Below are 25,303 nucleotides of genomic sequence, written 5' to 3'. Positions count from 1 at the left end.
GCTGGGATTTGAGAGGTGGCTTGTTCCCAGTTCCTTATGTTCCTTGCCTCTCTTCCTGGTCGAGTGGCTGAGGCTGGTGGCAGAGGGCAGTATACCGGAGATCCCTCTCTCTCCATCTCTAGAACACAGTGTTTTAGACTTCGTGTTCTCATAAATCAGGACTTTGAGATGAAGATTCCTGAACAAGCTCATCAAGAGGTAGGATCATCTGGCCTTCCCTTCTTGAGTTTCAGATAAAGAAACAAGCCTAGAGGGTAGTGACTCATCCACGGTGATGCAGTTGGTCAGGGCTAGAGTGAGTATCTAAATATATTTCCAAGGACAAACTGAAATCCTATAAATGCTGAGCCCCATCTGAGGCCTCCTGTAACATAAAGCTAGCAGGGTTGGGGAGGGTGAGGGATTTATTCTGTAGTTTCCTTCCTTGCATCTTATGAAGAGTCAACACCTTACTTCTGGTTGCTCTAGTTTGTACCATGCTTCATTGTTGAGAGTGGACCCCAGTCTGCAGTCTTTGGTCTGGAACACAGCCCAGTCCTAAATTGCCTGTCTTGGGCCATGGGTTACCAAGTTTACAGACAACAATCCTGTGCCTCTGTAGACACGTGACCAGGCTATTAATAGATCTGAAGTTCTGGGAGAGTCTCAGCTCTTCCCCCACTTCCCCACTCCCAGCAGCCTGCCTGCTGGTAATTTCCTCAGTGCTCAGCTAGACACAGAATGGAAACAGGGCAGTCTGCCCATCCCCTTTTAGGAGGTAAGACAGGCCCAAGTCTGTATGAGTAACCTCTGGCCTTGTGGGTCTCTGTGCTGTATCAGGTCAAATGAGAGTGCTTAGCGTTTAGGAGGAAATAATAGCCCTGTGCCCTAGGTGGGATTTTTTTTTTTTTTAAATAAATCTGTGTTGGACCCTTACTATATGAAAGACACTGCACTAGGCCCTTTGAATGTGTTATCTCAACCTTCTCTACAACCTTGTGAGATAGGTATTATTCTTATTTTATAGAGATTATTAAAACTCAGAAAGATTGACTAAATAACCTACTGTCACACAGCTAAACAACACTTGAATCCAGGCCCTCTGATCTTGTTTTTCCTAAATGACAGCTTCCCTGTTTACAACTTTTTTTAGTAAAATTGGGCTAGGGTAATTTGGACAAATTATCATTGGGGGCACCTGTGTTATTGAATGATTCCACACAGCTCAGAGAAATGGGGGTGAACCGGAAGGGAGGGGAAGAAGGCCTGTCAGTCTGTGGGCAATCAAAGGGAACTCAGTGGGTGGCTATAGCAGGATGGTACCTTTCATAGGCCTGTGTGCCCTGAGTGAACTCAGGTCAGATAGTGGCTGTCCTGCAGGCTAATAAACCATATTCCTTAGCATGGCATTCAAGGCACTCAGAGGTGGGGTTTCTGCTTCATAACTCCTCTTCCATCTCTTCTTACTTCCTGTCACGCAGACTGTTCTTTGTTCTATTGTTCATCAAGTCTGCTGTCATCTTCCATGCATGGGCATTTGTAGGCTCTATTAAGGTCTGAATCAAAAAGTAACCATTGACAGCTTAGGGCTGAGCAGATAGTTTTGAACCCCCAGTCACTCCAGAGCCATTTTGGACTGGAGCTCTCTCATTCCTTCATTCCTTCACTCATGTATTCAGTTATTCTAACATATTGGGCACTCCCTCTGTGCCAGGTACTGTACTAGGCCCTGGGAATCAGTATAATGAACAAGACAGATATGGTTCCTGCTCTCCTAGAGCTTACAGTGTAGGAGGGAAGGCAAAAATAAAACAGATAATCACAATGAAGTCTGATGACTTATGAGGCGGAAATAAGGGATGTGATGAGAGCGTACTTATGGCTGGGGAACTTAATATCGTTTAGGGTGTCAGGAAAGACCTCAACACTACCATAATAGATGACATTTAAGTTGAGACCTGAGAATTGAGAAAAAATAGCTAAGTAAGTGGGGTTAAGAAAGGTAAATTCTAGGCAGCAGATAGAGTATATGCAGAGGCCTAAAGTCCAGGTGATAGGGATAAGGCCACGTCCATGTTGGTTCATTTATTAAGCAACCATTTACAGCTGGTGGGTTATGTCATGCACTGTGCTAGGGTCTGGGGACATACAAAACAATCAGACGTGGTCCCTACCTGCCCTGGAGACGCTCAGTTAGGAGCAGTGGCTTTACTGCTTGGTAACCAGGGTGCTAAAGTCATCCTAGGTCTTGGATTCAATCTCCTGGCTCCCATGTGACAAGACTTAACACCTTCAGAGACACTGCCTGCCCTTGAGTATTTGGGCCACCTGTCAAGCAGAGAGGATGTGGACCACAGCTGGAAACTTGTAGCATTTGCTTTCATCCCTGGCTTCACACTTGCCAGATCCTTGGTTGATGGGGTTCATCTACAGACCTGAGGTTGATGGAGGTCAAGAAATTGGCTTTTACCTCAGCAGGAGCATAGAAGAGGCTTTCTGGCTAAGATGGAGTTGCCGTGGTTGTCAGAGATGTGTCCCTGTTGCCTCATATTTGTTAGTTGGATTGATTGTGTGGTCTCAGACCCATCCATTGTCTTGAATACACCTATGGTGGTATTTTAGCTCTGTTTTTCTGAGTTCTGGTACCTCTTATAATAGACAGAAGGCTCAGTGGCTGGCTGCCTTGGACTGTGCAATTGCCTAACTCCAGGGTGCGCTGTTCACATAGACTGTGTTGTGAATGGGGCCACCCCTCCCTAACTGTGCCGCAGTGCATCCTTGTGGCTCTGGTTAACGGGAAAGGAAGTTATTTAAACACTGACTGTGTGCCTCAGGCTAGTGGTTTATATTCTTTACTTCATTTAATAATCTCAATAATGCTCTGAGGTAAATACTATTATTATGCTTATTTACAGATGAGAAGACTGAAGTTTCGGTGAAGCTAGTGAGTAGTGCCTTGGGATTAGAGCTCGGGTCTGACTGAAGTTCATGCTTCTCTGCCATTCCCAGCTGTTTCCCAATGTGGTCACAGACTTCAGGTCTTGCGTGTCATCTTGTTTCCATGGCTCGCTTGGCCTTGTCTATTTTGACTTATCTGTCTGGCCGCCCTGTGTCAGTAACCTAAGGATTCTCAGCATGGCTGAGGCTCAGGAATGTGTCCTGCTTGGGAGATACTCTAGAGTCATTTTTTTTTCCATCTAAAATTATTTTTGTGTTTAGCAGGAGGCAACAATATAACTGTAGCTAAAGTCATTTTAAAGGGTAAGTCAGCTCTGGATTTGCTGGGCTGCCTTTCTTACTGCAGCTCCCACAGCGTTCTCAGTAGGATAGAAGCTGGGGATGGCTCACTGGAGATGAGTTTGGGTGAAAAAGGCATTGGATCTGGGCTTGGCTGATGGGATGAGATTCCCTCAGCCTTTCTAAGTTGCATGGCTGCTAGGGTTGGTTGGATCTTTGCAAATTAGTACTTAATGTTCCTTTTCCAGGGACCTGTGGTTCTCGTTTCTCCCTTTTAGGAGAGGACCTGCCTCTTCAACTGGGGATTCTGGAGCTACTGACCTTAGAGTGGGGAGGGTTTTTCCTTCCTGGAGTTTTCAGGGGTGTGTTTGGTGTGGGAGAGGGCTGTGTCAGGCAGAGTCTGGGGGAAGGCGGGAGGAGAGGTGGGTTGTGTATTTACTGCCTCATCTGCTTTTCAGTACTCTTTCTTCCCTTCCTTTCTCTTGGCAGTTTTGCAGTCCCATTTGAGAAGTAGGATCTAAATAACAGAAGGCCTCTGCACTCACCTAGCTTGTGCTTCAGCTACCCCAGACTGCTTGCAGGTCCTGAAGCATGACAGGCTATTTCATATCTCAGGTCTTTGTACATTCTGTTCCCTCTGTCCTTTCCATCCCTAGAGAAGAGGGAAGATGTCCTTTCCATCTTCTCTGCCCCATGGATACATCCTCATCCTTTCAAGACTCAGTTTAGATGTTACCTTTTCAGTGACATTGCCTCTGATCCCCTCTTTCTATGGAGGTAGGCACTCTGTACAGGCCTTTGTTGTACCATGTTTACTCACTTAACTCTCTGCTTCTCTGTGCATATCTTGAGCCCCTTAAGAGCAAGGGACTGAGTCGGTTTCATCTTTCTTTAGCAGGCACAGGACCTGAAGGAGACTAGAGTATCAAGAAATTTGAACTGAACTACACTGATGGCTGAACTAGATGGTTGTACAACTATCTTGTGTACCTCCATAAACTAAAAAAGGATTCTCTTGCATAATTCACTGTATTGTGTTATCTTCTAGGTCCCATAGTCCTTCAAACATGCATGACGGTAGCTGACTTCCAGAGAGAACAGTGTCGTGCTCTACAGATGTTGTCTTTGCCTGCTTTGCCCTTCATCTCACAGTGCTCTTCTAGCCCCTGGGCCTGATCCAGGGAATGAATAGGGAGGAAATGCCAGAAATGAGCCACGCTTGGTATCCTGAATCCTTAATTTGCAGGTTTGGTCCTGTGGGGCAGTGCAAGATGAGAAAATAGAAATGAACCCGTTCCCTGTAATAGCAGCTGAACCGATTGCCTCCAAGTTATGACTGTCATCACTGTTGCTGCAGCAGCCATAGCCATGAGGCACTCCCCTTACTGTATTCTGGGTCTAAGACAATCAGTTCTTCTAAATCAGCTCACTTGGCTCACCCTGAGTTTCTCAGAGGACTGAGATCCTGAAACAAGTCCTATTACACTTGTTTTTCTACCATTGTCGGGCCACAGACTGTGAGATCGTTTATTCTTATCCCTTCATTTTTATAGGGGAGGAAACTGAAGTTCACAGTGCCCTGGGACTAGCTTATGGTCATGTGACTAGTAAGTGTCAGCTGAGGCTAGACACCGGTCTTCCAGCTCCCTGCAGAGTGGTCTCTTCACTATGCCTTGTTGCCTCTGGTATGTTTCCTCTTTCTATTTGTAATTCCTGTAGATTGTGAACTTGGTGAGGGTGAGGGACCCAGGAAACTTGATATCTTTTCCTTCTGTCACCCCCTCCTCCTGCCTAGGCTAGGCAGAGAAGACGTTCAGGGAAGACTTGGTGAAGGACTGAATAGAAACCTAAGTTGGCCCAGGAAGATCTCATGGGCTAAGCCAGAGGAAGACTAAAGAAAACAGATCCCTCCCAGTTTCACTGGAACATCTTTGATTTTGGTGATGATTCCTGTGGTTTGGCTTTGCTAGTGTTAAACGCAACCTTGGCTGGAGCATGGACGAGTTGTGGTTTGTGATACTGGTATTTTATCTGGTGAAAGCCAGATCTATAATGAAACTTCTGGGAAAATACCACATCTCAGCTAACTGAAGATCCCTTTGGGTTTTCAGACCCCTCCCTTGCTCTCCAGCAGCAATCACAGGACATAGAGATTGGACGCATCATTGCTAACTCCATTACAAATAGATAACGTTGCTTCAGTGCTTACTATGATTTCTGGAACTATTTTAGGTATTTCCAAATTCTTTTAATCCTCACAATCCTCCATGAGTAGTTGCTATAATTTTTTTAACCTTTCAAATTGATTTTATTGAGATGTAATTTACATATAGTAAAATGCACTCATTTTAAGTGTTCAGTTTGAGTTTTGACAAATATATACACCTCTGGAACCTCTCCCCTGCAGTCAAGATATAGAACATTTCCATCAGTGGGTACTATTATTATCTTCATTCTACAGGGAGAACACTGAGGTACAGAGGAATTAAGTGATTTGTTCAAGGTCTCATGGCTAATAAGTGATAGAACCAAGATTTGAACCCAGGCTGTCTGACTCCAGAGCCCATGTTCTTAACTACTGTGCTATTCTGCCTTCCGTCTCTTCTTTTGTGGTCCAGCCATTGCCTGTCTTGCCCTGGTGGACAAGTGCATTAAAGAGTAAGATGACATAGGCTTAATAGTCTACGCACTAAAGGGGTCTTGAGGAGCAAGAGGCCCAGAAGTAGGCGGTGGAGAGGGATGAAACAGCTATCAGTACCACTAGAACCTCAGGACCAAAGTAGGCAGAACTACTTGCCTTATGCCCAGCCTTTGCCTCTCCAGGCCTGTGAAGAATGGGGTGGACTAGGGAGCCTGCTAACAGGGTATAATGTAGTGTCTGAAAAAGGGACTGGCTCCTAGGCTCACAGAACAAGATATAGAAATATAGATGATAGATCACGATAGTCTCATATGCTCTGAGACTGCTCTCTGTGGTAGGCTGCAGCCAGTTCTGGGCTAGGCACTATAAGGGCAACATGGACAGGCCAGAGCATATGTAAAGGAGGCAAGATGGAGGGGGGCCTTGAAATCTAGTGCTTTGGAGAGGAATTGAAGGAGCCAGGTTTGGAAGCCCTGAAGAGAAAATGTAATCATTGTCTTCCTATCCTTGAAAGGCTGTTCTTTAGAAGAGAAAATCAACTTGTTTTCCTGTGTGGCTTCAGAAGGCATAATTAGAGCCCTATGGGTGGGCCAGTATAGCATATTTTGGAAAAATTAAAGTGCAGTGGATATGAAATGCCTCATTAGCTTGTCATTTGTTTGAAGTACAAATAAGTTCTGATGTCTTTCCATTATTAAGGTTAATCTCTTGAATGACTATAAAATTATCAGGAAATTTAGTATGTTTCTCTTGGGGATTTTCCTCCTCCCTCTTTCTCTTTCTGAAGTATTAAGAACTCTAAGGGGTCAGGCTTAGTTCCAAATAGTGGGCTAGAGAATCTTATTGGTCTGGTTGTGGGCCCCATATTTTAGCTTCTGTTGATGATAACACATTGTGGCTTTTAAAAACGGACTACTCACAGTATGTTGTTTCCTTATTTAGTGTAGCTGTGAGGACTTGGTTCTGCACAAGTGACAGTGGTTCTTTGAGGGAGGATGATATAGTGCTCCTTGAATGTCACACCTGGCCTAGGCTTTACTGTGTTTGACCTCTCCAAGTCATGTCTATATATGCTCGTCCACCGGAGAAGGGAACTTCTTCAATCTCTAGTTGGCTGGGTCTAGAAGTGTTTGCATAGCCAGCATTCTTCCATGATCATTTTGGTTATGGTATTGAGCTTAGAACACCCATTCATACTTTCTCTTTCCTCAGTGTGAGTGCTTACTGTAGGCTCTTACTGTCCTTTCCTATCTTTAACTTGACTTAAAATCTCAAGTCAGTCTGAGAAATTCTAATAGTATAGAACCTCAGAAGAAAGGTGGTCAAGGTTTCAGTCTTTGGTCCTGGGAGAGCTTTGGACCCTGTGTATATTTGTGTTCATTTTTCCCAGTTTTACATACCAAGGAGTATTGGGAACAGTCTTTGCCAAGTCACAGAAGATCATGTTGTATCCTTTTCCCCAGGAATAATGTGTGCCTGCTTGCTTTATATTTATATAATTAAAGGGGGGTTAAAAAAACCCTTAAGAACAATAGTCTGTGCCAAGATGACTTGATATTTCTAAGAGAGAGAGGGGCTGACAACTTTTAAAATGGCAGTTTTTCTCTAACTAAAGTAGTTTGGATTGTTGTTTTATCTGGTCCCCTGCTAATAAACAAGGAAGATTTTCCAAACTACTGTAACTCCCTATCACTGGGCCATGCAGAGATAGGAGTGGGCCATGCAGAGATAGGAGTGCTTTGACTTTACAACTGTTAAACAGAGACTAGCTGCCTAGGGCCACAGGGAGGAAATGCTGAATTTCTTAATAAGACCACCATCCAGAATGACTAAGGTTGGCATTAGAAGATGTGAGAAGGGGCAACTGGACCATGTCATCTGAACCTGGATCTTGAAACCCTTTCCTTCATTGAGGGACTGATTCTTACTAAATATCTGTAGTACCACCATACTACCTTCTGGAAGGTACTGCTTTCCTTTTATGTTTGGGTCCAAGTTGGGTACAGGAGCTTTTTTTTTCACTCTCATGTAACTGGGTCCTACACAGAATGTTGTTGTTTGGTCTTGCTTGACTATTTTCCTTTATTTCTTTTCCTTTTTTTTTTGAATTTTATTTTTTATACAGCAGGTTCTTATTAGTTATCTATTTTATACACATCAGTGTGTACATGTCTATCCCAATCTCCCAATTCATCACAACCCCATCCCCACCCCCCACCTCACTTTCCCCCGCTGGTGTCCATACGTTTGTTCTCTACATCTGTGTCTCAATTTCTACCCTGCAAACTGGTTCATCTGTACCATTTTTCTAGGTTCCACATATATGCGTTAATATACGATATTTGTTTTTCTCTTTCTGATTTACTTCTCTCTGTATGACAGTCTCTAGGTCCATCCACGTCTCTACAAATGACCCAATTTCGTTCCGTTTTATAGCTGAGTAATATTCCATTGTATATATGTACCATGTCTTCTTTATCCATTCGTCTGTCGATGGGCATTTAGGTTGCTTCCATGACCTGGCTATTGTAAAGAGTGCTGCAGTGAACATTGGGGTGCATATGTCTTTTTGAATTACGGTTTTCTCTGGGTATATCCCCAGTAGTGGGATTGCTGGGTCATATGGTAGTTCTATTTTTTTTTAAGGAACCTCCATACTGTTCTCCATAGTGGCTGTATCAATTTACATTCCCACCAACAGTGCAAAAGCGTTCCCTTTTCTCCACACCCTTTCCAGCACTTACTGTTTGTAGAGTTTCTGATGATGCCGATTCTAACTGGTGTGAGGTGGTACCTCACTGTAGTTTTGATTTGCATTTCTCTAATAATTAGTGATGTTGAGCAGCTTTTCATGTGCTTCTTGGCCATCTGTATGTCTTCTTCGGAGAAATGTCTATTTAGGTCTTCTGCCCATTTTTGGATTGGGTTGTTTGTTTTCTTGTTATTGAGCTGCATGAGCTGTTTATATATTTTGGAGATTAATCCTTTGTCCGTTGATTCATTTGCAAATATTTTCTCCCATTCTGAGGGTTGCCTTTTTGTCTTGTTTGTAGTTTCCTTTGCTTTGAAAAAGCTTTGAAGTTTCATTAGGTCCCATTTGTTTATTTTTGTTTTTATTTCCATTACTCTAGGAGGTGGATCCAAAAAAATCTTGTTGTGATTTATGTCATGGAGTGTTCTGCCTATGTTTTCCTCTAAGAGTTTTATAGTGTCTGGTCTTAAATTTAGGTCTCTAATCCATGTTGAGTTTATTTTTGTGTATGGTGTTAGGAAGTGTTCTAATTTCATTCTTTTACATGTAGCTGTCCAGTTTTCCCAGCACCACTAATTGAAGAGACTGTTTTTTCTCCATTGTATATCCTTGCCTCCTTTGTCATAGATTAGTTGAATATAGGTGCGTGGGTTTATCTCTGGGCTTTCTATCCTGTTTCATTGATCTGTATTTCTGTTTTTGTGCCAGTACCATATTGTCTTGATGACTGTAGCTTTGTAGTATAGTCTGAAGTCAGGCAGTCTGGTTCCTCCAGCTCCGTTTTTCTTTCTCAAGATTGCTTTAGCTATTCGGGGTCTTTTGTGTTTCCATACAAATTGTGAAATTTTTTGTTCTAGTTCTGTGAAAAATGCCATTGATAGTTTGATAAGGATTGCATTGCATCTGTAGATTGCTTTGGGTAGTATAGTCATTTTCACAATGTTGATTCTTCCAATCCAAGAACATGGTATATCTCTCCATCTGTTTGTGTCATCTTTGATTTCTTTCATCAGTGTCTTATAGTTTTCTGAGTACAGGTCTTTTACCTCCTTAGGTAGGCTTATTCCTTGGTATTTTATTCTTTTTGTTGCAATGGTGAATGAGATTGTTTCCTTAATTTCTCTTTCTGATCTTTTGTTGTTAGTGTATAGGAATGCAAGAGATTTCTGTGCATTAATTTTGTATCCTACAACTTTACCAAATTCACTGATTAGCTCTAGTAGTTTTCTGGGGGCATCTTTAGGATTCTCTATGTATGGTATCATGTCATCTGCAAACAGTCACAGTTTTACTTCTTCTTTTCCAATTTGTATTCCTTTTATTTCTTTTTCTTCTCTGACTGCCATGGCTAGGACTTCCAAAACTATGTTGAAAAATAGTGGTGAGAGTGGACAACCTTGTCTTGTTCCTGATCTTAGAGGAAATGGTTTCAGTTTTTCACCATTGAGAATGATGTTTGCTGTGGGTCTGTCATATATGGCCTTTATTATGTTGAGGTAGGTTCCCTCTATGCCCACTTTCTGGAGAGTTTTTATCTTAAATGGGTGTTGAATTTTGTCAAAAGTTTTTTCTGCATCTATTGAGATGATCATATGGTTTTTCTTCTTCAATTTGTTAATATGGTGTATCACATTGATTGATTTGCGTATATTGAAGAATCCTTGCATCCCTGGGATAAATCCCACTTGATCATGGTGTATGATCCTTTTAATGTGTTGTTGGGTTCTGTTTGCTGGTATTTTGTTGAGGATTTTTGCATCTATAGTCATCAATGATATTGGTCTGTAATTTTCTTTTTTTGAAGTATCTTTGTCTGGTTTTGGAATCCAGGTCATGGTGGACTCATAGAATGAGTTTGGGAGTGTTCCTTCCTCTGAAAAGTTTTGGAAGAGTTTGAGAAGGATGGGTGTTAGGTCTTCTCTAAATGTTTGATAGAATTCACCTGTGAAGCCATCTGGTCCTGGACTTTTGTTTGTTGGAAGATTTTAAATCACAGTTTCAATTTCATTACTTGTGATTGGTCTGTTCATATTTTCTATTTCTTCCTGGTTCAGTCTTGGAAGGTTATATCTTGCTAAGAATTTGTCCATTTCTTCCAGTTTGTCCATTTTATTGGCATAAAGTTGCTTGTAGTAGTCTCTTATGATGCTTTGTATTTCTGCGGTATCCATTGTAACTTTTCCTTTTTCATTTCTAAATTTATTGATTTGAATCTTCTCCCTCTTTTTCTTGATGAATCTGGCTGAAGGTTTATCAATTTTGTTTATCTTCTCAAACAACCAGCTTTTAGTTTTATTGATCTTTGCTATTGTTTTCTTTGTTTCTTTTTCATTTATTTCTGCTCTGATTTTTATGATTTCTTTCCTTCTACTAACTTTGGGTTTTGTTTGTTCTTCTTTCTCTAGTTCCTTTAGGTGTAAGGTTAGATCGTTTATTTGAGATTTTTCTTGTTTCTTGAGGTAGGCTTGTATTGTTATAAACTTCCCTCTTAGAACTGCTTTTGCTGCATCCCAAAGGTTTTGGATCGTTGTGTTTTCATTGTCATTTGTCTCTAGGTATTTTTTGATTTCCTCTTTGATTTCTTCAGTGATCTCTTGGTTATTCAGTAACGTATTGTTTAGCCTCCATGTGTTTGTGTTTTTTACATTTTTTACCCTGGAATTGATTTCTAATCTCATAGCGTTGTGGTCGGAAAAGATGCTTGATACGATTTCAAGTTTCTTAAATTTACCGAGGCTTGATTTGTGACCCAAGATGTGATCTATCCTGGAGAATGTTCCGTGTGCACTTGAGAAGAAAGTGTAATCTGCTGTTTTTGGATGGAATGTCCTATAAATATCAATTAAATCTATCTGTTCTATTGTGTCATTTAGAGCTTGTGTTTCCTTTTTAATATTCTGTCTGGATGATGTGTCCATTGGTGTAAGTGAGGTGTTAAAGTCCCCACTATTATTGTGTTACTGTCGAATTCCTCTTTTTTTTTTTGCGGTATGCGGGCCTCTCACCATTGTGGCCTCTCCCATTGCAGAGCACAGGTTCCGGACGCGCAGGCTCAGCGGCCATGGCTCACGGGCCCAGCCGCTCCGCGACATGTGGAATCTTCCCAGACCGGGGCACAAACCCACGTCCCCTGCATTGGCAGGCAGACTCTCAGCCACTGCGCCACCAGGGAAGCCCTGAATTCCTCTTTTATAGCTGTTAGCAGTTGCCTTATGTATTGAGGTGCTCCTATGTTGGGTGCATATATATTTATAATTGTTATATCTTCTTCTTGGATTGATCCCTTCATCATTATGTAGTGTCCTTTGTCTTTTGTAATAGTCTTTATTTTAAAGTCTATTTTGTCTATTATGAGAATTGCTACTCTGGCTTTCTTTTTATTTACATTTGCATGGAATATCTTTTTCCATCCCCTCACTTTCAGTCTGTATGTGTCCCTAGGTCTGAAGTGGGTCTCTTGTAGACAGCATATATGTGAGTCTTGTTTTTGTATCCATTCAGGGAGCCTGTGTCTTTTGGTTGGAGCATTTAATCCATTCACGTTTAAGGTAATTATCGATATGTATGTTCCTGTTACCATTTTCTTAATTGTTATGGGTTTGTCTTTGTAGGTCCTTTTTTTCTCTTGTGTTTCCCACTTAGAGAAGTTCCTTTAGCATTTGTTATAGAGCTGGTTTGGTGGTGCTGAATTCTCTTAGCTTTTGCTTGTCTGTAAAGCTTTTGATGTCTCCATGAATCTGAATGAGATCCTTGCTGGGTTGGGTAATCTTGGCTGTAGTTTCTTCCCTTTCATCACTTTAAATATGTCATGCCACTCCCTTCTGGCTTGTAGAGTTTCTGCTGAGAGATCAGCTGTTAACCTTATGGGAGTTCCCTTGTATGTTATTTGTCATTTTTCCCTTGTTGCTTTCAATAATTTTTGTCTTTAATTTTTGTCAGTTTGATTACTATGTGTCTTGGTGTGTTTCTCCTTGTATTTGTCCTGCCTGGAACTCTCTGCACTTCCTGGACTTGAGTGGCTATTTCCTTTCCCATATTAGGGAAGTTTTCTACTATAATCTTTTCAAATATTTTCTCGGGTCCTTTCTCTCTCTGTTCTCCTTCTGGGACTCCTATAATGCGAATGTTGTTGTGTTTAATGTTGTCCCAGAGGTCTCTTAGACGGTCTTCATTTCTTTTCATTCTTTTTTCTTTATTCTGTGCCACGGCAGTGAATTCCACCATTCTGTCTTCCAGGTCACTTATCCATTCTTCTGCTTCAGTTATTCTGTTATTGATTCCTTCTAGTGTATTTTTCATTTCAGTTATTGTATTGTTCCTCTCTGTTTGTTTGTTCTTTCATTCTTCTAGGTGTTTGTTCTTTAATTCTTCTAGGTCTTTGTTAAACATTTCTTGTGTCTTCTGGATCTTTGTCTCCATTCTTTGTCTGAGGTCCTGGATCAACTAAACTATCATTATTATGAATTCTTTTTCTGGAAGGTTGTCTATCTCTATTTCCTTTAGTTGTTTTTCTAGGGTTTTATCTTGTTCCTTCATCTGGTACAAAGTCCTCTACCTTTTTATTTTGTCTGTCTTTCTGTGAAAGTGGTTTTCCTTCCACAGGCTGCAGGATTGTAGTTCTTCTTGCTTCTTCTGTCTGCCCTCTGGTGGATGAGGATATTTAAGAGGCTTGTGCAAGCCTCTGGTCATGGGTGGAGCTGTGTGTTGCTCTGGTGGGCAGAACTCAATAAAACTTTAATCCACTTGTCTGCTGATGGATGGGGCTGGGTTCCCTCCCTGTTGGTTGTTTGGCCTGAGGCAACCCAACACTGGAGGCTACCTGCCTCTTTGGTGAGGCTAATGGCAGACTCTGGGAGGGCTCATGCCAAGCAGTACTTCCCAGAACTTCTGCTGCCAGTGTCCTTGTCCCCCTGGTGAGCCACAGCCACCCCCTACCTCTGCAGGAGACCCTCCAGTACTAGCAGGTAGGTGTGGTTCAGTCTCCTATGGGGTCACTGCTCTGTCCCCTGGGTCCCGATGCGTACACTACTTTGTGTGTGCCCTCCAAGAGTGGAGTCTCTGTTTCCCCCTGTCCTGTTGAAGTCCTGCAGTCAAGTCCCGCTAGCCTTCAAAGTCTGATTCTCAGGGAATTCCTCCTCTCATTGCCGGACCCCCAGATTGGGAAGCCTGACATGGAGCTCAGAACCTTCCCTCCAGTGGGTGGACTTCTGTGGTATAAATGTTCTCCAGTTTGTGAGTTACCCACCCAGAAGTTATGGGATTTGATTTTATTGTGATCGTGACCCTCCTACCGTCTCATTGCGGCTTCTCCTTTGTCTTTGGATGTGGGGTATCTTTTTTGGTGAGTTCCAGTGCCTTCCTGTCGATGATTGTTCAGCAGTTGGTTGTGATTCTGGTGCTCTCACAAGAGGGAGCGAGTGCACGTCCTTCTACTCCGCCATCTAGAACCAATCTCCCTACACAGAATGTTTAGACAAGAATTTTCTAAAGACTCAGACATGGCAATAGGACAGTAAATATAGTTATTGAAACTAGATAACCTGGCTTATAAAATGCTGTTTGATATCTGATGCTCTCAGAAGATAGGCAGTGCCATCACAGTTATCTGGTGATAAGCTGGAAGAAAGATGAGACATGAATGTGGGTCACGATGAGTTTCATCCAAAAGGCCCTTCTAGCTCTGAGAGTCTATGAGTCTTTTACACCTTTCCATTCCTGAAAATTCTAGAACTGACTTTGTGCAGTGATTCCTGGAAATCTTACAGGCCCAACAAGGGGTCAGGAGAGTGGGTGGCTGTGACGAAGTTGAGGTTACCGCTGATCTCATTTCTGCCCACCACTGCTCTGCCCTTAGGCCAGAGAAATACAGATATAAAATAGAGCCACTTATGTTGTGTGTGCTTTACCACAATTAAAGTAATCCCACAGGCTTATACTTTGTCCATGATGTTGATCTGTCCTTTTCTCATTTGACCCTCTCAACAGCTTGTGAATGGGCAAGAAAGTGCTTATTAAGCTCTTTTTAGAGGTCCAGAAAAGTTAAGTAACTTGCTTGTCTGGATTACACACTAGATTGACTGGTATCCTCAGTACTTTCAATAAGTGTTGTTGAATAAATGAATGAACCAGAACTGGAGCCCACATTCTCTGCTTCCTTGGCCAGTAGTTTGCTATTATATTCTTCTGAGCCCTGTGGGGACCTTCTGTGAGCAACTTAAGGATTGGTTGGGTTTTGCTGGCCTTTCCTTTGGGATTCCCTCATTCCATAGCTGAAGCTGTGTGCACCCGTTAGAGAGCATCATCCCAATTGTGTTCCCTACAAAGTAGGAAGGGAAAAAACACTCCACCCACTGTAATTCTTTTTTTGCTACTTGTTTTCTGGTATCTTCATGTTATTGCTGACAGGAGTGACTCATAGACTTCACTATGTGATTTTCTTGGTTAAGAGAACTTTTTCCTTAGCTCTAGAAGAAATTAATTAATAGTTATGTGTGCTTAAGGCACAGGTGTTCAGCAGCTTTACCCAGAACACAAGAGTTCTCTCTTCTAGCTAAGGCCAGACATGTTGCTTTGGTTTGGTAAAATTCTGTAGCCATTGTGTGCTTAGCTATGTGTTAGGTGCAATAGGGGAAGTCCTTGGGCTGAGAGGCTCAGAGTTCAGCTGGAGAGATAAGACACATATATAAATAGGAAAATAATATGAGACAGTTTTTAATAAAATACAAAATCAAATAGTATACCTGTAATTATTTAAACATGGGGAAAAAGTCATAAGGGACTTAGAAGGTATAGTGGAAAGAGTGTGTGCTTTAGTATTGTGGGCCATTGACAAGTTAACCTTCTGAACTACTTTTTTCTTTTCTGTGAAGCAGGCATAGTGATAGCAGCCTTACAGGGTTGTGAAGATCGAATGAGGGTAATGTGTCTAAGGCACCCGCATAGTGTCTGATGCATGGTGGGCATAAAACCAGTGGTAATTCCCTCCTCCCCTTTTCCAGGAGCCTTCCTAGAGGAGCTAAGCCTGAAAGGTTGATTAGGATTTGGGGGAAGGGAAGAGTGGAAGAAGGGTGATAGAAAGAGGGGGGATGGGAAGGTTCAGGTCCCATGAGTATGTCAGTCTGGTGGGAATGGAGGGCACATGGAAGAAGCAGTAAGAAGAAAAGCTAAAGAGACAGAAGTTTAGGCTTTATTTAAAAGAGAGGTTGGGGACTTCCCTGATGGTCCAGTGGGTAAGACTCCATGCTTCTAATTCAGGGGGCACGGGTTCTATCCCTGGTCGGGGAACTAGATCCCGTGTGCATGCCACAACTAAGAGTCCGCGTGCTGCAACTAAAAAGATCCACATGCCGCAACTAAGACCTGGTACAGGCAAAATAAATAAATAAATACTAAAAAAAAAATAAAAGAGATGTTATCATGGGAAGGTTTTTTTTGAGCTCTCTATACTGGTGTATATATATGTATTTAAAAGCCCCTTTTTTTTTTTTTTTGCGGTACGTGGGCCTCTCACTGTTGTGGCCTCTCCCGTTGTGGAGCACAGACTCCGGAGGCGCAGGCTCAGCGGCCATGGCTCACGGGCCCAGCCGCTCCGCGGCATGTGGGATCTTCCCGGACCAGGGCACGAACCCGTGTCCCCTGCATCGGCAGGCGGACTCTCAACCACTGCGCCACCAGGAAAGCCCTAAAAGCCCTTTTTATACTCTATTTTGTAGTATAGTAGCTAGAGGCTTGGACTCTGGAGCCAAACTACCTGTCTCTAAATGCCACCACTTAGTTTATTTCTCTGTGCCTTAGCTTCTTGATCTGAAAAATGGAGATGATAATAATGATACCTTGTAAGGCTGTTGTGAGGACGAATGAGATAACAAATAGAAAGTGCTTGAATAGTGCCTGACACATAGTACTACATAAATGTTAGCTGCTATAATTATTGTTGTTATTCTTTAAATGAAATAAAACTTCCATAAAACAGTGTGTGCCCTTACTGATGGACTCTGATAAATTAAAAAAATAATCTGATCTATTAACTCAGGGATTGTCATCTGTACTTTGAAGACCTCTGCTCTAGGTAGTGAAGAGTCATCACCGTGGTGAGCCTGCATAAAGTGGTGGTAAACAAGATCTGATCGGGAAGTGCAGGCTGAATTAGAGGGAGGAGAATTGGCACTGGGCTCTTGAGGTAGGTTGTGTCCACGTTAAATCATCTAGTATAATAGATTTGTTGCATGCAGAGGCAATTCTTGGTGGGGTTAGGCAGTAGATGTGTAGGACTTGGGCAGCCTTGTCAAAGAATTTGAGTTCCGGTGAGGGGAATGCAGCAGTACCACAGCAAAGAGTGCTGCCATAGAAAAAGCATTGCTACATATTTTCTGAGTGAATAAATGTTGTCTGAATGAAATAGGGTGATCATTGAGGACTGCAGGAGGCTGGAAGCTGTTCTCAGAGGAGGCAGTATGTGGATTGGGCTTGAAGGTATGGTAGGATTTGATATTGGGGACTGCATGGAGGTGAGAATGGGTGTAGAATATGATCAAGTTGGTCACCAAACTTCAACCCACTTTCTCTATTTCAGAGCAGCACTCCTTAAATAGCCATTAGTATCTAGACTGCGTGTGGCAGTCCTGTCATGTGGGCTGCAAAAGTAGCCCGCATTTCCTGAGAAGTGTGGTCTGTGGTGCTTAGGTGGTACATTGCCAGCTTCTTTGCAGATTTTCAAGTCCCACAGGGGCCAGGCTGGGCTGGCATTCTGTGGGGTCGGGATGGGGCATGGGAAGGGTGCAGCTGCTCTCTTCCATTTGGATAGTGTTTCAGGTAAGCGTCTGAGCACCTGCTTCCCTACCCTTCTTTCCAGTGCTGCTTGTGCTGTGTGCCTAGGCTGGGCCTAGCTGGAACATGGGTTTGGTGACAGGTGGGTAGGGTGGCAGGGACTACCGAATTTGCAGCTTCCACTGAATGGACTGTAGTTTGATATGAGCTGTTTGCTTTGTTCTGTGTTTGTGCATTAAAAGGACTTTTGTCTTCATCTTTGGCTCGCTCAAGGTTAAAGCACTAATGGTTGCATTTGAACTGAACTGTTTCTCATTTTGTCTGGCTTTAAGTCTTAAGACAATTAATGGTGGTATCCACCAGCAGAGCTCTTTGGGAGATAAGGTGGCTCTGGTTGCTGTGGGAGGCTGTGTGCAAGACAGGAAGAAGTGTGTGAGGGCAAGATAGAGAAGTCTCTTGTAGAGTCTCAGAGCTTATGCTCAGAGCTTTGGGTCTGTTTGAGTGCAGGGTAGAGTTTGGTCCGTTACAGAGTCTGATGAACTTTACCTGGAGCAGATGCCCCAGAGGGGTAATATAATTTTTGAAACAACCAGGGCCATGACATATTTCTTTTATCCCAAGGCAACTCCTCTGCTAGGAACCTAGGACTACTCTTTTTTTTTTTTTTTTTTTTTATGGCCACGCCAAGGAGCTTGCGGGATCTTAGTTCCTAGACAGGGGATCGAACCCGGGCCCTCAGAAGTGGAAGCACAGAGTCCTAACCACTGCCAGGAAATTCCCAACCTAGGGCTGTTTAGTCTGCCCTTAGAGACCTCTCCTGCCCTGTCTGTGCAGGCTCAGCATTCTAGCATCTAGATGTTCCATATTCTCTGAGGCCAAGCCAATGGCCAAGCCAATCTTCTCTGGGAAGTCTTTCCCTGACCCTTAAAGGAGAATTAGTCATCTTACTTCCACAGAACGTGGTATATCCCTTGATTATACCTCTTTCCTTGTATCCTGGTTGCCTGCCTTCTCCACTAGAAGGTAAGGTTTTGTTTCTGTTTTTCTGGTAAAGCTATTGATTTTTTTTTTTTAATAAAAAGAGATTATTGGGACTTCCCTAGTGGCATAGTGGTTAAGAATCTGCCTGCCAATGCAGGGGACACGGGTTCGAGCTCTGGTCCGGGAAGATCCCACATGCCATGGAGCAACTAAGCCCGTGCGCCACAACTACTGAGCCTCTGCTCTAGATCCCACGAGCCACAACTACTGAGTCTGTGTGCCATAACTACTGAAACCCGCATGCCTAGAGCCTGTGCTCCGCAACAAGAGAAGCCTCCTCAATGAGAAGCCTGCTCACTGCAACAAAGAGTAGCCCCCACTCGCTGCAACTAGAGAAAGCCCGTGCACAGCAACGAAGACCCAACACAGCCAATTAATTAATTAATTAAAGGAAAAATAAAAGATTATTTACTGCTGAACATAGCTCTTTCCAAAAGAGCCTCAGGCCAACTCAAGTTTCTAAAAAGAAAATCTTCCGGAATAGATGAAAAAATGTATCAAAGAACAAACACGCCTTTCATTCATTCTTCCTCTCCGTGTAACTCCCATAGTCATATTACTAAGACTTGAAAAACACAAATTATCACTTATATACATAAAACTCACATAAATGATAGAAGCAAATGAATTAGTAAAAAATGGCTTCATCTACAACAATGGAGCATAAACTAAAAGTTAAGCTTTTTGAAGGCAGAGGTTGTGTGTGTGTGAGTGTGTGTGGCTCTAACACCTAAGTTGTATGCAAGGTAAACATCAATCATAAAGAAAGAAAGAATGAATGAATGATTTAATGATAGAGTTTTAGTACTTTTCCTTATTAAAAATTCAAGATCCCAACTGAGTTGATTTTGTGGGTGGACCTCAGGCTGGGGCTAAATATGATGTCTCTGTGCAGACCTAAGAATCATTTGAGATGTTCTCCCCTCATAGGGTGTTTCTCCCTGGCCTTTCCTTTTTCAGCATTCCTCTCTTTTCTTTAATTGCTATTTAAAGATCTGTATGCTGAGGAAGAGCTGGTGGAGGGGAATGTTTCCCTGAGGACATGGTGTCTAATAGCAGCCAAGGCTTTGTGGTTGATTAACTCACTGATTGAATCACTGACTTTCAGGCATCAAGGGAGGGAGCATGGGTATATGTAAGCAGAGTTTAAGAACTCTGTGTGCATGTATGGTGAGGGGTGGAGGGGGTGGAGTGGTGGGAGTGATGGTAAAATGAAAAGAGAATGGTCAGAGAAATCTAGAATTTTAAACTCTTCCTAAATACAATGTTTTGAATTTTCCTTTTTGTGATCTAGAGTCAGAGTAGGTTAGTAGAAAGAGCAGAAGTCAAGAGACTTGACTTTCTTCTGCCGCCACCTCATATCTAGGACAAATCACTGCTGCTCTATTGGTCTCATTTTTCTCATTTGTCAAGTGGGAATTGGGAGTCTCTGCCCTGCCTGATTCCCTTGACTGTAGTGAGGATTGGTGAGATGTTGGATGAGAAAGCTCTGCAGAACAGAGGTAATGGTGCCCTGATCAGAGCAGGAGAAAAGTAAAATGACTCTGGTCACCCTTTCATCCTTTCTCACCAGAGACTTCCTGTCTCTGGAGCAATCAACTATTGTAGCCCAGTCCTCGATGCTCAGGTTCCTCTGACCTTTCTGTGCTTTCTAGCCTCTAGATAGTCATTCTTCATTACAGTTGTCCCAGCATGGCCCTCCATTGCCTCCGGCCTCCCTCTATCAGAGCCCTCACCAGAGTGTCTTGCCATTGCCTGTTTGGAAGTGGCTATTAAGAGTATAGGCTCTGGGGCTTCACTGGTGGTCCAGTGGTAGAGAATCCGCCTTCCAATGCAGGGGACATGGGTTCGATCCCTGGTTGGGGAACTAAGATCCTATGTGCAGAGGGGCAACTAAGCCCGCGTGCCACAATTACTGAGCTTGCAGGTCTCAACTAGAGAGCCCGCGTGCTGCAAAACTATAGAGCCCACGTGCCACAACTAAAGAGAAAACCTGCACGCCACAACTAGAAAACCTGCACGCCACAACCATAACGAAGAGCCCGCATGTCACAACGAAAGATCCCGCATGCCTCAACGAATATCCCGTGTGCTGCAACTAAGACCCAACACAGCCAAATAAATAAATAAATAGATAGATAAATAAATAAATAAAATAAATATTTTTTAAAAAAGAGTATAAGCTCTAAAGAGGGAACTCTCCTACACTGTTGGTGGAAATGTAAATTGGTGCAGCCACTATGAAAAACAGTATGGAGGTTTCTTAAAAAACTAAAAATAGAGTTGCTGTATGATCCAGCAATCTCACTCCTGGGAATATATCCAGATAAAACTATAATTCAAAAAATAATGCACCCCTATGTTCATAGTAGCAGTATGGACAATAGCCAAGACATTGAAACAACCTAAATGTCCATCAAAAGATGAATGGATAAAGAAGATGTGGTACATATATACAATGGAATACTACTCAGCCATAAAAAAGAATGAAATAACGCCATTTACAACAACATGGATGGACCTAGAGATTATCATACTGAGGTAAGTCAAAAAGAGAAAGACAAATACCATATGATATCACTTATATGTGGAATCTAAAATATGACACAAGTGAACTTATATACAAAACAGACTCACAGACATAGAGAATAGACTTGTGGTTGCCAAGGAGTGGTGGGTGTGGGAGAGGGATGGCTTGGAAGTTTGGGATTAGCAGATGCAAACTATTATATGGATAAACGACAAGGTCCTACTGTATAGCCCAGGGAACTATATTCAATATCCTGTGATAAACCATAATTGAAAAGAATGTGAAAAAGAATGTATATATAACTGAATCAATTAGCTGTAAAGTAAAATTAATGCACCATTGTAAATAAACTATACCTGTGTAAATTAAAAAAAAAAAAAAGAAAAGATTATAGGCTCTAGAGTCAAGCTGCCTGAGTTTGAATCCTTACTTTTACAACTTACTGGCTGTGTGCTCTTGAGCAAGTTACTTAATCTCTCTGTGCCTTAGTTTCCTACCTGTACATGAGGAGAATAATAGTAACTACCTTGGGATTCCCTGGTGGTCCAGTGGTTAGGACTCAGCGCTTTCACTACTGTGGCCCGGGTGTAATCCCTGGTTGGGGAGCTAAAATCCTGCAAGCTGCATGGTGCAGCCAAAAAAAAAAAAGAAAAGTAACTACCTCACTAAATTACTGTGAGAATTAAATGCAGCAGTATATGTGGAGAGCTTAGAATAGCACCTGGCATATGGTAAGCATTCAAAAATGTTCTATATTGTTATAATAATTATTACTTAACTCTCTAATCCCTGATTGGAACTCCTGTAGGCTGGGCGCTATATCTATTTCCTCACTGTATCCGTAGCCCTGTTCCACAGGATTGGAACAGCAGGCATTTGCTAAGAATTTCTGGAATGAGAGTTTATGTTTGAATACTGTATTTGCCATATACAATACTAACTTTACGATTGTGAACAAGAGACTTGTCTTCTCTAAACCCTAGTTTCCACATCTGTTAAATGACAATCATGGGACTTCCCTGGTGGCGCAGTGGTTAAGAATCCGCCTGCCAATGCAGGGGACACAGGTTCGATCCCTGGTCCGGGAAGATCCCACATGCTGCAGAGCAACTAAGCCTGTGCGCCACAACTACTGAGCCCGTGTGCCACAACTACTGAAGCCTGCGCACCACAACTACTGAAGCCTGAGTGCCTAGAGCCCATGCTCCGCAGCAAAAGAAGCCACTGCAATGAGAAGCCCACGTACCGCAATGAAGAGTAGCCCCCGCTCACCACAACTAGAGAAAGCCCATGGGCTGCAACGAAGACCCAACTCAGCCAATAAATAAATTAATTAATTAATTTAAAAAAATGGCAGTCATGATCCTTGTCATGCAGGGCTGATGTGAGGATTGAATATATATGAACTGCCAGGAGTTGTGTAAATGTAGTTCCCCACCACACCTGCCAGCTGTGTGGCATGTGGGGCCCGGGAATCTGCTGATTACTATAGTACCCCATAGTGGCCTGCTGAACCCAGGGTTGCTCCTGCGGTGATGTTTTCTGGATATTTTGGCCTAGGACGGAAGAAGGAAGCAGTACCTTGGGATTTCCCTTAGGGTTTCCGGCCTTTTCTGTCTGCCTTCCCTACTTGTTCTTATTTGGATTTTAAGTTCCTAGAATAGCCAAAATATTTTTCTGCCTCTTAGTTTCCCAAAGTGTCTTAAGCAACCAGACCACTTTGGTTTTGGCTCCTTTAAGCTTGCTCTGTATGGTCCTTGTCATTCTTCATTAGCTGTTAGTATATTCTGCTTATTTTCAATTTCCTGACATGTATTTTTTCCGAGACCAAAACAGCACTCAGATCATCTGAGGCAAACCCCTTTATCTTATTCACTCTAACTAGTGGGAAGCATACTGGCCTGTGAGGTAGAAGACCCGGGTTCCAGTGCTGCCTCTGACCCAGTCTAGCTGTGTGACATTGGGCAAGACTCTTTCCCTTTCTGGGTCTCAGACAGCTCATCATTAAAGTGAAAGATTTGAACCACGTAAGTGGTTTCTAAGGGTCCTTAAATTCTATGGTGTGAGTTTGGACACGTCATTTTTCTTTTTTGGGGGGTCTTAGCTTCTTCATCTGTAAAACTAAGTGGGTTGGCCTGAATAATTTATAGTCAATTCTAAGCCTCAGTTGTTTCCTTTTTCTCTGCCTTGTATTACTTTCTGGAGCGTTTCTGTGACAGTTAACAGCTGTGGACAGGAAACCCGTGAACACTTCTAACTTGGCAAAGGTTGCTACGCCCTCTGAACCTCACCCCAGCCCATTTCCTGTGTTTACAGTGTTTGGCTTTTTTGCTTAGTGACAGGCCTGACAGTTCATACTCCAGTTCTGTCTCCATGGCCTGGTGGTGCAGGGTAGACCAAAATGAGCGCTAATTTGGGAGCTGGGAGACAGGGTTTCAGTCTCCATTCAGCTGTGTGACCTTAGGCAAATAACCTTGCCTTTTAGGGTTCAACATCCTCATCTGTAAAACCAGAGAATTTAACTAGTGAGTCTTTCTGGCTCTGATATTATAGGATATGAATATTTGCCTCCCTTTTTATTACCCCTGAAGGGCCCTTGGTTTAGCCTGTTTCTTCCACATACTCCAACCTGGAAGGGACACAGGGGAGCTCCCTTCGCATTTCCTATGTGGGACAAAATAAGAGGAAGAAAGAAAGTCAAACAACTGTCTCGGGCCCAAATTGGCAGCAAAGAGGAGTTGAGATTGGGAGGCTGGTGTGACCGAATTGCCTAACAAATCAGCTATATGGTTGGTAACCAGGCAGATACCAATATGCACTTATTATTATGAAGACCCTGGAGATAGATAGTATCCCAGTTCCAGCCCTACTTTCACCATTTATGTGACTTGAGTAAGTCATGTAGTATATCTGGGCCTCAGTTTCCTCATCTTATATTGGGGATAATAAAGGTACCACCTTCACAGAGTTGTAAAGAGACACCATATGTAGAAGTTGCTGCATAGTTCTTGTCATGTTCATCCTCCCTTTCTCCCTTAGGCAGTTTGAATGTCCTTAATTCTGTTCTTGTGGAGATAGCAGCAAGACAGTCAAGTCCCACTCCAGAGGAGCTAACAGGCCACGTGGGGGACATAATTCAATTATGATTAGAAGAAACCTTATGAGGTGGTGCCTGGACCAGACTGGGTTCAGTGCTCTGACCTCAGAAGGGGAGACTCATAGGGGCTGGAGTGGTTCAAGAAGGTTTCCCGGTGGAGATGGACTTTCCCTGGGCCTTGAAGGGCCAGCAAGTCTCCATTAAACATGAGGAGCTGAGGGGAGAGTAATTCTAGGTACCCGTCTACACCCTTTGTCAAGCTGGTACTTTGTGTAGGTCGGTTTCACATACATCTCATTCTCCCATCAGCTAGGTAGTTATTATTCAAGGGATATATTTTCAAAATTTTAAGAGAAAAAAAATTTTTTGAGTCAAGGGGAAGACATAACATTTATCCAGACCAAAGTAGTTTTACTTCAATCAATGGGCTAGGTAGTTTTCTTGCATAATCTTAAATACTTAGTAAATTGTGTTATTATGCCACATTTTACAGAGGAGGAAACAGTGCCTCCAAAAGGTTAAGCAACTTTTTCAGCTCAATGTTAACAAGTTACAATGACAAATCAAAGGGAGTTCTTCATAATAATTGAGTACAGCCAAAGCCAGGTTAGGAGATATGTATAATTTAGCAGTTCTCAGTTGTGTTTATTCACCCAAGTTCTCAGTAACGTGTAATAGTGCTTACCTTTCTGAGATGGCTATCTTATTCCTTGCTTGCACCCTATACTTACCTCTTGCTCTTAGTAGTAATTCCCAATTTTCTAGATCCCCCGTGCTACCATTGACTTAAATTCTACCTCCTTACCTCAAACTTAGATCCCTTAATTCTTTTCCCAAATATTGATCAGGCACCTACCATAGACCTAGAGATGGATGCAAATACTGATTCCTGCTTGTATCTCTTACTGTAGTGGTTAGACAGACAATTAGAACAAAAACAACTTGGTAGTAATCGAACGCTTACTGTGTGCCATGCTCTATTTGAAGTACTTTAGATGTATTAACTCATTTAATTTGCACAACTTTATGAGATAGGTACATATTATTTTCTATTTATTTTAAGATAACGAAATGAGGGGACTTCACTGGCAGTCCAGTGGTTAGGACTCTGCACTTCCGGGGGTCCGGGTTTGATCCCTGATTGGGGAACTAGGATCCCAGAAGCTGTGAGGCGTGGCCAAAAATAAATAAATAAATAAAATGAAATGGGGCATCAAGAAGTTGAGTAATTGGTCTAAGTGTGATAGAGGGAAGCACAGG

General features: G+C 42.6%; 1 protein-coding gene across 3 annotated transcripts in view; it reads left to right on the top strand.

Annotated features, from left to right (window-relative positions):
• The window catches only part of STIM1 (stromal interaction molecule 1), a 192,534-nt gene that overhangs the window by 63,437 nt on the left and 103,794 nt on the right, over window positions 1–25,303 (top strand). Inside the window, exon 1 of one of the 3 annotated variants that reach the window (XM_079930330.1) lies at window positions 16,521–16,788. The exons of the other annotated variants lie outside the window; for them this stretch is intronic. The gene's annotated coding sequence lies outside the window, so the exon portion shown is untranslated. Of the gene's footprint in view, window positions 1–16,520; window positions 16,789–25,303 lie in introns of those variants that run through there. 3 annotated transcript variants of the gene reach the window in all.

Source organism: Stenella coeruleoalba (genome assembly GCF_951394435.1).
Source record: "Stenella coeruleoalba genome assembly, chromosome: 8".
NCBI lineage: Eukaryota > Metazoa > Chordata > Mammalia > Artiodactyla > Delphinidae > Stenella > Stenella coeruleoalba.
Note: the sequence above shows the minus strand (reverse complement) of the source record. Positions and strands in the feature narration are given on the sequence as shown.